Source organism: Schistocerca nitens, chromosome 3 (assembly GCF_023898315.1).
Source record: "Schistocerca nitens isolate TAMUIC-IGC-003100 chromosome 3, iqSchNite1.1, whole genome shotgun sequence".
Lineage (NCBI taxonomy): Eukaryota > Metazoa > Arthropoda > Insecta > Orthoptera > Acrididae > Schistocerca > Schistocerca nitens.
Window position 1 is genome coordinate 242,875,066 of NC_064616.1, and position 10,544 is coordinate 242,885,609.

At 47.8% G+C, this 10,544-nt stretch overlaps 1 non-coding gene and 1 pseudogene across 1 annotated transcript; both read right to left on the reverse strand.

Moving 5' to 3' along the window:
• Positions 1 to 2,790: 2,790 nt before the first annotated feature.
• Trnas-gga (transfer RNA serine (anticodon GGA)) lies at positions 2,791 to 2,874 on the reverse strand. The gene is given in 2 exon segments: positions 2,791 to 2,825; positions 2,835 to 2,874. It is a non-coding gene; the product is annotated as a tRNA-Ser (tRNA).
• A 492-nt stretch (positions 2,875 to 3,366) lies between these two features.
• LOC126249898 (5S ribosomal RNA) lies at positions 3,367 to 3,484 on the reverse strand (annotated as a pseudogene).
• Positions 3,485 to 10,544: the final 7,060 nt, after the last annotated feature.

The window sequence follows — 10,544 nt, forward strand, 5'->3', positions numbered from 1 at the left end:
AGAAGTTAAGTCGCATAGTGCTCAGAGCCATTTGAACCATTTTATAGTGGCTTGGATGCTAGTCCAGTTGAGCGAGCCCAAATGAACTGCGTGAAGAGTTGTGTGACACACTCCATAATCTTCATGACTACTTCGGTGGCTGTGAGTCCGGGGAATAATCTCTCCATTATTCTCCGGAATGTTGAGATAATGTTGGGCGTGTCGGCCTGTGAGTTGTTGGTTGTGTTGGCGGCCGCTGGTGCATGTGTTGGCGTCTGGTGAGGGCTGGCTTGTGTGTCAGCTGTTCGAGTGACGGTTGTGGGCGCCTGTGCTGTCTCTGTGGTGAGTGGGTGTGTTGTGTGGGTCGTTGTGTTGGTGTCCGAATTGTGTTCGTGAGAACTTTTGTCTGTGTGCGTGTTGTGGTGTGGTCGTGTTCCTCCTGTTCCGATTGTTTCTCCTTCTCTGGCGTTGTGGTTGTCCCTGTGTTGATGCGTCTTCTGCAGCCCGCGATGTCAGGGGGTAGGGTGGTGTTGTTATTGGTGTTGTGTCGCGTATCCGATGCGGGTGTGGTGTTGGGTGTTGTGTGTATTGGTTGTGTGCCTGTTTCTGGGGGTGTTTGTTGTGCATGTCCTGAGCTCTGAGGCTCCTCTGACCGTCCCGCGCTGCTGGGGTTGCCAGCGACCACTCCAGCGAAGGATATTCCACTTCTTACTGGGCGCGGGGGCGGTTTCGGAGCTGTGATGGCGGTAGTTTTGGTGTGTTTCGCTATTTTGTGCCTCAGAGCTTCTTTGTACGCAATGCACCCCCTGTAGTTGGCCGGATGGGCCGCACCACAGTTGGCGCATTTGCGTGGTACTGTGTTGAGAAGCTTGCACTGTTGTCTAGTGTGACCGCCAGCGCATTTGCGGCAGCGGGGAGCGAGACCGCATCGGATACCCGCATGCACCAAGCGTTAGCAGTTGTGGCATTGTTAGGGGGGTGCGCGGCATGTTATAGACTTATACATTGACGACCTTGTGAAGAAATAATCTTAAATTGAACGTTGCGGGACTTGGCCGTGTCGGCCAACTCCGCCATGTAGTTGTGAGATGGTCTCACTGTGCCGAACTCTGTCATTCTGTTTACACGAATGCACTCCCATCCGAGGGCGGTGAGTTCCTCGTGTACCGTCTCGATTGGGGTTCGTGAGTCTATCCGCTTGATCACGTACTGCAGTGTTTTTTCTAGGACTCTCCTTTCAGAAAGTCCAGAAGATTTGAGTAGTCTGATTTGTTTGCCACGTACAGTGCGGCGTGGTCCCCGGTGAGTTTTGAGTGGAATATTGCGGGGTTGTGTTTCTTATTAAATTCTTTGTTTACGAGACTAAGGGCTCAAAAAAAATGGTTCAAATGGCTCTGAGCACTATGGGACTCAACTGCTGAGGTCATTAGTCCCCTAGAACTTAGAAGTAGTTAAACCTAACTAACCTAAGGACATCACAAACATCCATGCCCGAGGCAGGATTCGAACCTGCGACCGTAGCGGTCTTGCGGTTCCAGACTGCAGCGCCTATAACCGCACGGCCACTTCGGCCGGCTAAGGGCTCCGTAGTTGTGTATAATGACTGGTGGGAAGCCAGCCGAGGGGTTTTTCGGGTTGTGCGTAGCTGCTTTTGTGTTTGTGTGTGCTGCAGTCGCATCGTTGTTCGTATTTTTCCCTGTGTTGCTGATGTTGCAAATTTGCGATGTTGTCAGAGTTGGCAGCAGCACTCGACTGTTGCACTCACTTGTTTGTGTGTTTGTTGGCTGTTTGCGTCGTGGACCGACCTGCTGCCACGGTCAGTCTTCGGAGTTGTCAGCGTCTTCTGTCGGCTGTGGCTCCGAGAGCGAAGGCAAATCTCTCGTGTTTGCGGCAGGCGCTTGTGTATGTTTGTAAGTGTTCACTCCCCATCAGCAACTCGATCAGCTGTTGCTGATCTGCGCTCTGCTGGTCCTTTGAGGCAACTGCCGCTTGGAAGGTGGAGAGTGGGACGGAAATGCTGGCGGGAACAACCGGCATCCCCGCCTCTTGTGCTGCTGCTTTACTGTGGGTTACTGGTGGGGATATCCAGGAAATATCAGACAGCTTACCTGCATAGGGAAGTTTTATTTGAATAAGGAGAGGTGTACGACAATTTTGCTCTTTTCGAAACGACAACTGCCGCGTGGGATTAGCCGAACGGTCTAAGGCGCTGCAGTCATGGACTGTGCGGCTGGTCGCGGCGGAGGTTCGAGTCCTCCCTGGGGCATGGGTGTGTGTGTTTGTCCTTAGAATAATTTAGGTTAAGTAGTGTGTAAGCTTAGGGACTGATGACAAATGGTTCAAATGGTTCAAATGGCTCTGAGCACTATGGGACTTAACATCTGAGGTCATCAGTCCCCTAGAACTTAGACTACTGAAACCTAACCAACCTAAGGACATCACACACATCCATGCCCGAAACAGGATTCGAATCTGCGACCGTAGCGGTCTCGCGGTTCCGGACTGTAGCGCCTAGAACCGCTCGGCCACTCCAGCCGGCGAATTAGGAGGTTACTTTTGGCCTTTGTGTAACATGTTCCATCGTATCGATGGATGTGTTGCTCCTCCACATATTCTATAACAATTTATTATCACTTATTACGTCACCGCTCGCTTAGGTATATAAAAAATGTTCACACTATCAGTTTAGGCAAGTATTTCAAATGGTTCAAATGGCTCTGAGCACTATGGGACTTAACATCTGAGGTCATCAGTCACCTAGAACTTACAACTACTTGAACTTAAGTAACCTAAGGACATCACACACATCCATGCCGGAGGCAGGATTCGAACCTGCGACCTTAGTGGTCGCGTGGTTCCAGACTGTAGCGCCTAGAACCGCTCGGCCACTCCGGCCGGCAAGTAGTTGCTATCTTCAGATGTGCTTAATCGACTAAAAAGCTTCGTAAAGATGTATAAACAAATATACAAGGTACAGTCACATAATATTACCTCGTGTAAAAAGCCTGAATAAACACCTTTTGCAGCGCGAATAGTCACTGAGAAGGTGAGGAGTACTGGAAGGTACCGACAGAGATGTAGAGCCATGCCGACTCCAGTGCTGTGGCCAGCAACGCCAGGTTTCTTGACTGAGGATCCATGGCGCAAACAGACCGATCGAGGTGGTCCCACAGATTCCAAAAAAGTCACTCCGTCTTCAGGCCACAAGTGGCCCACCGGGACCGTCCAACCGTCGTGTCATCCTCAGATGAGGATGCGGATAGGAGGGGCGTGTGGTCAGCACACCATTCTCCCGGTCGTTATGATGGTTTTCTTTGAGCGGAGCCGCTACTATTCAGTCGAGTAGCTCCTCAATTGGCAACACGAGGTTGAGTGCACCCCGAAAAATGGCAACAGCGCATGGCGGCCCAGATGGTCACCCATCCAAGTGCCGGCCACGCCCAACAGTGCTTAACTTCGGTGATCTGACGGGAACCGATGTATCCACTGCGACAAAGCACTTGCCCCACTGGGTCTAGATTGGGTTTTAATTTGGGGAATTCGGTGGCCAGGGGAGTACGATAAACTCATCCTGGTGCTCTTCAAACCACACATGTACACTGCGAGCCGTGACACGTTACATTGTCGTGCTGGTAGATGCTATCGTCCTGAGGAGAAACAAACAACGTGTAGGGATGGACATGGTCCCCAAAGGACAGACGCACACTTGTGATGATCCATGGTGCCTTCCAGAATAATGAGGTATCAAGGGAATTCCACGAAAATATTCACCAGACCATAACGCTTCCTGCTGGTTGCATTGTGTTTGTTTTCGGAGTTGTTAGACCGTACGAGCCAACGGCCATCTGTAGGATGGCAAATAAAAGATGATTCATGTGTAAGAGGCCACCTGTAGCCACCCAGGGGACGTCCAGATGCGATAGTGGGGTGCAAGTTCCGGCCGTTATCGCCGATGAACAGCAGTGGCTCTAAGCACTATGGGACTTAACATCTGAGGTCATCAGTCCCCTAGACTTAGGACTACTTAAACCTAACTAACCTTAGGACATCACACACATCCATGCCCGAGGCAGGATTCGAACCTGCAACCGTCGCAGCAGCGCGGTACATGACTGAAGCGGCCTATAACGGCTCGGCCACAGCGGCCGGCTGAACAGCAGTCAGCATGGGTGTATAAACCACGCAAATGCTGCGCAGGCCTATTCGCAACAGCGTTCGCTGAACGGTAGTTGAGGAGACACTCTTGGTAGCCCCTTGGTTCACTTGGACGGTCAGTTGCTCAACAGTTGCACGTCTATTCATACATATCTCCGCAGCCTTCGCTCACCCCTGTCATCTACGGCCCGCAGTTCACTACAGTTGCCTCGGCGTCGGTTTTGGATAGTGCCGTTTTGCCGTGCACGGCATACTTTAACCACGGCAGCACGCAAACTGTTTACAAACTTAGGCCTTCCCAAAATGCTTCCACTCTTGAACTAAAAGCCAATGTTCAAATGTGTGTGAATTCCTAAGGGACCAAACTGCTTAAGTCATCGGTCCCTGGACTTACAAACTACTTAAAGTAACTTAAACAAGCTTATGCTAAGAACAATACACACACCCATGCCCGAGGGAGGACTCGAACCTCCGGCGGGAGAGGCCGCGCAATCCGTGACATGACGCCCTAAACCTCTCGGCCATTCCGCGTGGCGAAAGCCAATGACTGTGCCCTTTTGGACGTTAGATGAATCGCTCTATTTCCGAATTACGACACTGTTTTGCGTGTTCCCCCAACACGCTTTATACACCCTCCACTGCTAGTGCTGCCACCTGCCATCTGTGAGTGGTTATTGCACGTTGACATCGCGTATAGGCGGTAGTCACATTGATGTTACCTGACCGTGTAGTTAGCCACTTTGAACAAAAATGGCTCTGAGCACTATGGGACTTAACCTCTATGGTCATCAGTCCCCTAGAACTACTTAAACCTAACTAACCTAAGGAAATCACACAACACCCAGCCATCACGAGGCGGAGAAAATCCCTGACCCCGCCGGGAATCGAACCCGGGAACCCGGGCGTGGGAAGCGAGAACGCTACCGCACGACCACGAGATGCGGGCCACTTTGAACATCATGATGGCATTTAACACATTTAGTGAATGTACATCGTAGCGTCAGATGATAAATGACTGAAATTAGAACATCGCCCTACGATATTTTGCAGGAATTTGGGAAAGAGGGGTACAGGAAAATGATGGAGCGGTTGTGACTGGAAGGGGAAACATGTAACCGAAGCGGGCTGATAACAGTGTACTCTGTCTCTGCTTACGTTTTCTATGGCCGCTAACGGAAAACATATTTTTGAAACATAGCCGGCCGTGGTGGTCTAGCGGTTCTAGGCGCTCAGTCCGGAACCGCGCGACTGCTACGGTCGCAGGCATGGATGTGTGTGATGTCCTTAGGTTAGTTAGGTTTAAGTAGTTCTAAGTTCTAGGGGACTGATGACCACAGATGTTAAGTCCCATAGTGCTCAGAGCCATTTGAACCATTTTTTTTTTTAACATAAGCAAGAACGCAACTTGTTAACATATGAAACTTTAAAACTTTACAAACAGTCGTTTAAAAATATTTTTAAAGTATTCTGAAAAATTAAAAACTGATGCATACGTCAGCGATTTTCTTAGCTTAAAATCATAAAAACTTTATAGACTTTTTTTATTTCTAATATAACATTCAAAGCAAATTTCCTAAAAATTAGTTGCACTAAACAACTGCTTATACACCAAAGGAAAAAAATCGCAACACAAAAAAGTAATTAATGTAGAGTAATGAAATTTCGGGAAACATTTGTCTAGGTAAAAATCAAACAATGGAAAATCCAGGATGGAGTGTAGCAATATTAAGGGAAGGAAAGTTGCTAATCACGAGCGATTAACATTGCAAGATCACAGGTTACTGCAAGCGCGGATAAGCCATTGCAAATGTGAAATGCTGGTACATTAACAACCGGTGTAACCGCCAGAATGTTGAATGTAAGCGTGAAAACGTGAATGCATTTTGTTCTGCAGATGCGAAGAGTCAATTTGTGGGATAGAGTTTCATGCCTGTGGCACTTGGTCAGTCAATAAAGAGACGGTTAATGCAGTTCTCAATGACGCTGGAGTTGGCATTTGGTGATGTCTAATATGTTCTCGCTTGGCAACAGATTTGGTGATAGAGCAGGCCAAGACACCATTCGAAACTATGTAGAGCATGTCTGGTTGCAATAACGGTATATGGGCGAACGTTGAATATGAAATGAGCTTATGGCATCATAGGCCGGGAGGCCCCTCCGGGAAAGTTCGGCCTCCAAGTCTAAGTTTTATTTCAGTCGACGCCACATTGCGCGGCTTGCGAGCCGGTGATGAGGATGAAATGATGATGAGGACAACACAACACCCAGTCCCCGAGAGGAGAAAATCTCCAACCTGGCCGGGAATCGAACCAGGGCCCGCTTGTATGGGAGGCGAGCACGTTACCACCCAGCCAAGCAGGCGGACTTGGACGAGCATTATTCTGTTGGAAAATACCCCCTGGAATGTTGTTCATGAATGCTAGCACAACAGGTCGAATCACTAAAATGATGTACAAATTTGCAGTCAGGGAGTTTGGGCAAACCACGAGAGTGCTCCAGCTGTCATACGAAATCACACTCCAGTGCATAACCCCAGGTGCAGGTACAGTGTGTCTAGCATGCAGACAGATTTGTTGCAGGCCCTCAAGTGGCCTCCTTCTAACCAACACCCGGCCATCACTGGCACCGAGGCAGAACCAGCTTTCATCAGAAAACACAAGACCTCCAACCTGCCCTTCAGTGAGCTTTCGTTTGACACCACTGAAGTTGCAAATGCTGGTGTTGTGGGATCAGTGGAAGGCTCGTGACAGGTCATCTGGCTCAGAGCTGTTCTTGAAGTAACCGATTTGCAGCAGTTCGTTCCTTCACTGTGATGCCAACTGCTGTTCAAATTTCTGATGCAGTTGCAGAACGATGCGCGAGATCTCCACGCCGACTGTACATTCTCGTGAATACCGCTGTCAGCAGTCATGTACAGTGACTACATGTATAATGGCTACATTCCTGCCAAGTCTTTCTGTAGTATCGTAGCTTCTCGTAGCCCTATTACGTGACGTCGTTCAGACTCAGTAAGGTGCTGATAATGGCGTCTTTGTCGCCTTAATTGCATTCTTGCCTAACATGACTCACCACATCCACGTCTCAAAGGTAGCTAATGCTCACGTCCATTACAGCGTGAAGTAAGCCTGATTTGCTTCCTCATAGTGGCCCTACTAACGCCACTCTTACGCGCCTGGTGCAAAATTTGAATAGGCATCATCTTTCAGGCGTATAAACACGCCTACCAACTTTCGTTTATGTCGCACAACTTCTTCTTGGCGTTGCGATTTTTTTTCATCACCATATAAAACCACTTACATGTGCATAGATAAATGGTTGACAGATCCGTGTTGAAGCACAAAAATATTCAAATGTGTGTGAATTTCTAAGGGACCAAAAGTGCTGAGGTCATCGATCCCTTACTTAAACTAACTTATGCTAAGGAGGACTCGAACCTCCGGCGGGAGGGGCCGAGCAGTCCGTGACATGGCGCCTCAAACCGCGCACGTTTTATAAGAATACATATCATTAATGAAAAAAAATAAGCACGAAAGTCATCTTCTAGTCGCAAGAAACATACGTAATATTTACGAATCATGAACAAATAGCCGGCCGCCGTGGTCGAGAGGTTCTAGGCGCTTCAGTCCGGAACCACGCGACTACTACGGTCGCAGGTTCGAATGCTGTCTCGGGCATGGATGTGTGTGATGTCCTTAGGTTAGTTAGGTTTCGTAGTTCTAAGTTCTAGGGGACTGATGACCTCAAATGTTAAGTCACATAGTGCTCAGAGCCATTTGAACCATCTGATGAACAAATAAATAACAAAACCCGAAAGCAGGTACGAGCAAATTTCAGTAAATTTTGCAGCAGAGTGAAAATAAATGAATCCATATGTGATTCATGTTGATTTTATTAAAACCTTTATCTGGCCAAGAATGCAACGTAGAAAACAGTCACTACTACTCTCAACCGCTTAAACGGCCATCGTCTGATCAGGATGCAAACACGCGGTGTCTCAATCAAGAGAATAAGTAAGATACTTACTCATTACATCGTTAGGGAAATGTCAGCTTGCAGTCGTACTTACGAAGAATTGCTGAGAATTAGTGCCTCCGTATTTTTATGTCAAAACTCTTTAAAGTTTTTACATAAAAGGAACTTTACTAACATTCTTCATGCCTACATATTTATTCATCATCATAGTCACCCTGGCGACGAACAAACTTCTCCCAAAGAGAGATCAGTTTGTAGATATCGTCACTGAAGGATGTTTAACGCCGTTGATGGATCCACAACCTCACCTCTGCTTACACGACTTCAACACTATCAACGTGAGTCCGCGAGGGGGTTCTTTAAGTTTTGGAAACAATGAGAATCGGATGGGGCCAAGTCGGGAGTGTATGGAGGATGATCGATAACAGTGACCCAAGGCGTCGTAGTGTTGCAGATGTCGCAGCGTTTGTGTGTGGTCTAGCGTTATCATGCTGGAGGAGAGGGTGCTCCATTTGTGCACGAACTCTTCGAATTCGTGCTTTCAGCTTTCTGAGAGTCTCGCTGTGTCTTGTACAGTTTATAGTGGTGGCTATAGGCATGATCTGCAAATTCACCACACCTTGAACGTCTCAGAACACAGTGAGCATGACTTAGCCGGCTGGTGGCATGGTATTGAAGTGTTTTGTCAGCTATGATCCTTTATATCTACATCTACATCTACAGCCATACTCCGCAAGCCACCTGACGGTGTGTGGCGGAGGGTACCTTGAGTACCTCTATCGGTTCTCCCTTCTATTCCAGTCTCGTATTGTTCGTGGAAAGAAGGATTGTCGGTATGTCTCTGTGTGGGCTCTAATCTCTCTGATTTTATCCTCATGGTCTCTTCGGAGATATACGTAGGGGGGAGCAATATACTGCTTGACTCCTCGGTGAAGGTATGTTCTCGAAACTTCAACAAAAGCCCGTACCGAGCTACTGAGCGTCTCTCCTGCAGAGTCTTCCACTGGAGTTTATCTATCATCTCCGTAACGCTTGCGCGATTACTAAATGATCCTGTAACGAAGCGCGCTGCTCTCCGTTGGATCTTCTCTATCTAGTCTATCAACCCTATCTGGTACGGATCCCACACTGCTGAGCAGTATTCAAGCAGTGGGCGAACAAGCGTACTGTAACCTACCTCCTTTGTTTTCGGATTGCATTTCCTTAGGATTCTTCCAATGAATCTGTCTGGCATCTGCTTTACCGACGATCAACTTTATATGATCATTCCATTTTAAATCACTCCTAACGCGTACTCCCAGATAATTTATGGAATTAACTGCTTCCAGTTGCTGACCTGCTATATTGTAGCTAAATGATAAGGGATATTTCTTTCTATGTATTCGCAGCACATTACACTTGTCTACATTGAGATTCAGTTGCCATTCCCTGCACCATGCGTCAATTCGCTGCAGATCCTCCTGCATTTCAGTACAATTTTCCATTGTTACATCCTCTCGATATATCACAGCATCATCCGGAAAAAGCCTCAGTGAACTTCCGATGTCATCCACAAGGTCATTTATGTATACTGTGAATAACAACGGTCTCACGACACTCCCCTGCGGCACACCTGAAATCACTCTTACTTCGGAAGACTTCTTTCCATTGAGAATGACATGCTGCGTTCTGTTATCTAGGAACTCTTCAATCCAATCACACAATTTGTCTGATAGTCCACATGCCCTTACTCTGTTCATCAAACGACTGTGGGGAACTGTATCGAACGCCATGCGGAAGTCAAGAAACACGGCATCTACCTGTGAACCAGTGTCTATGGCCCTCTGAGTCTCGTGGACGAATAGCGCGAGCTAGGTTTCACACGATCGTCTTTTTCGAAACCCATGCTGATTCCTACAGAGTAGATTTCTAGTCTCCAGAAAAGGCGGAACTCCATTAATGCTCTCTTGTTTTCGGGTCAAAATGCTGAACCCATCTTTCATCAAAGAAAAAAAAATGTCCAAATGTATGTAAAATCTTATGGGACTTAACTGCTAAGGTCATCAGTCCCTAAGCTTATTCACTACTTAACCTAAATTATCCTAAGGACAAACACACACACCCATGCCCGATGGAGGACTCGAACCTCCGCCGGGATCCGCTGCACAGTCCATGACTGCAGCGCCCCTGACCGCTCGGCTAATCCCGCGCGCCCAGCTTTCATCGTCTTTCTCAATGTTGTTAAGGAACCCGTCACCCTCGTACTGTAAACGGAAAAGAAATTGTTGACAGATTTTCAGTCTCCTCTGTTTCGCGTCAAGAGTGAGCATTCGAGGCATCAACCATGCACACAGTTTTCTGAACCGCCGTTCTTCACTGGTTGCCTGTACACGCTCCCGTGATATCCCACAGTTACCTGACAGCTGTTTCTGTGTTATCCGGCGATTTTCTCTGATAAG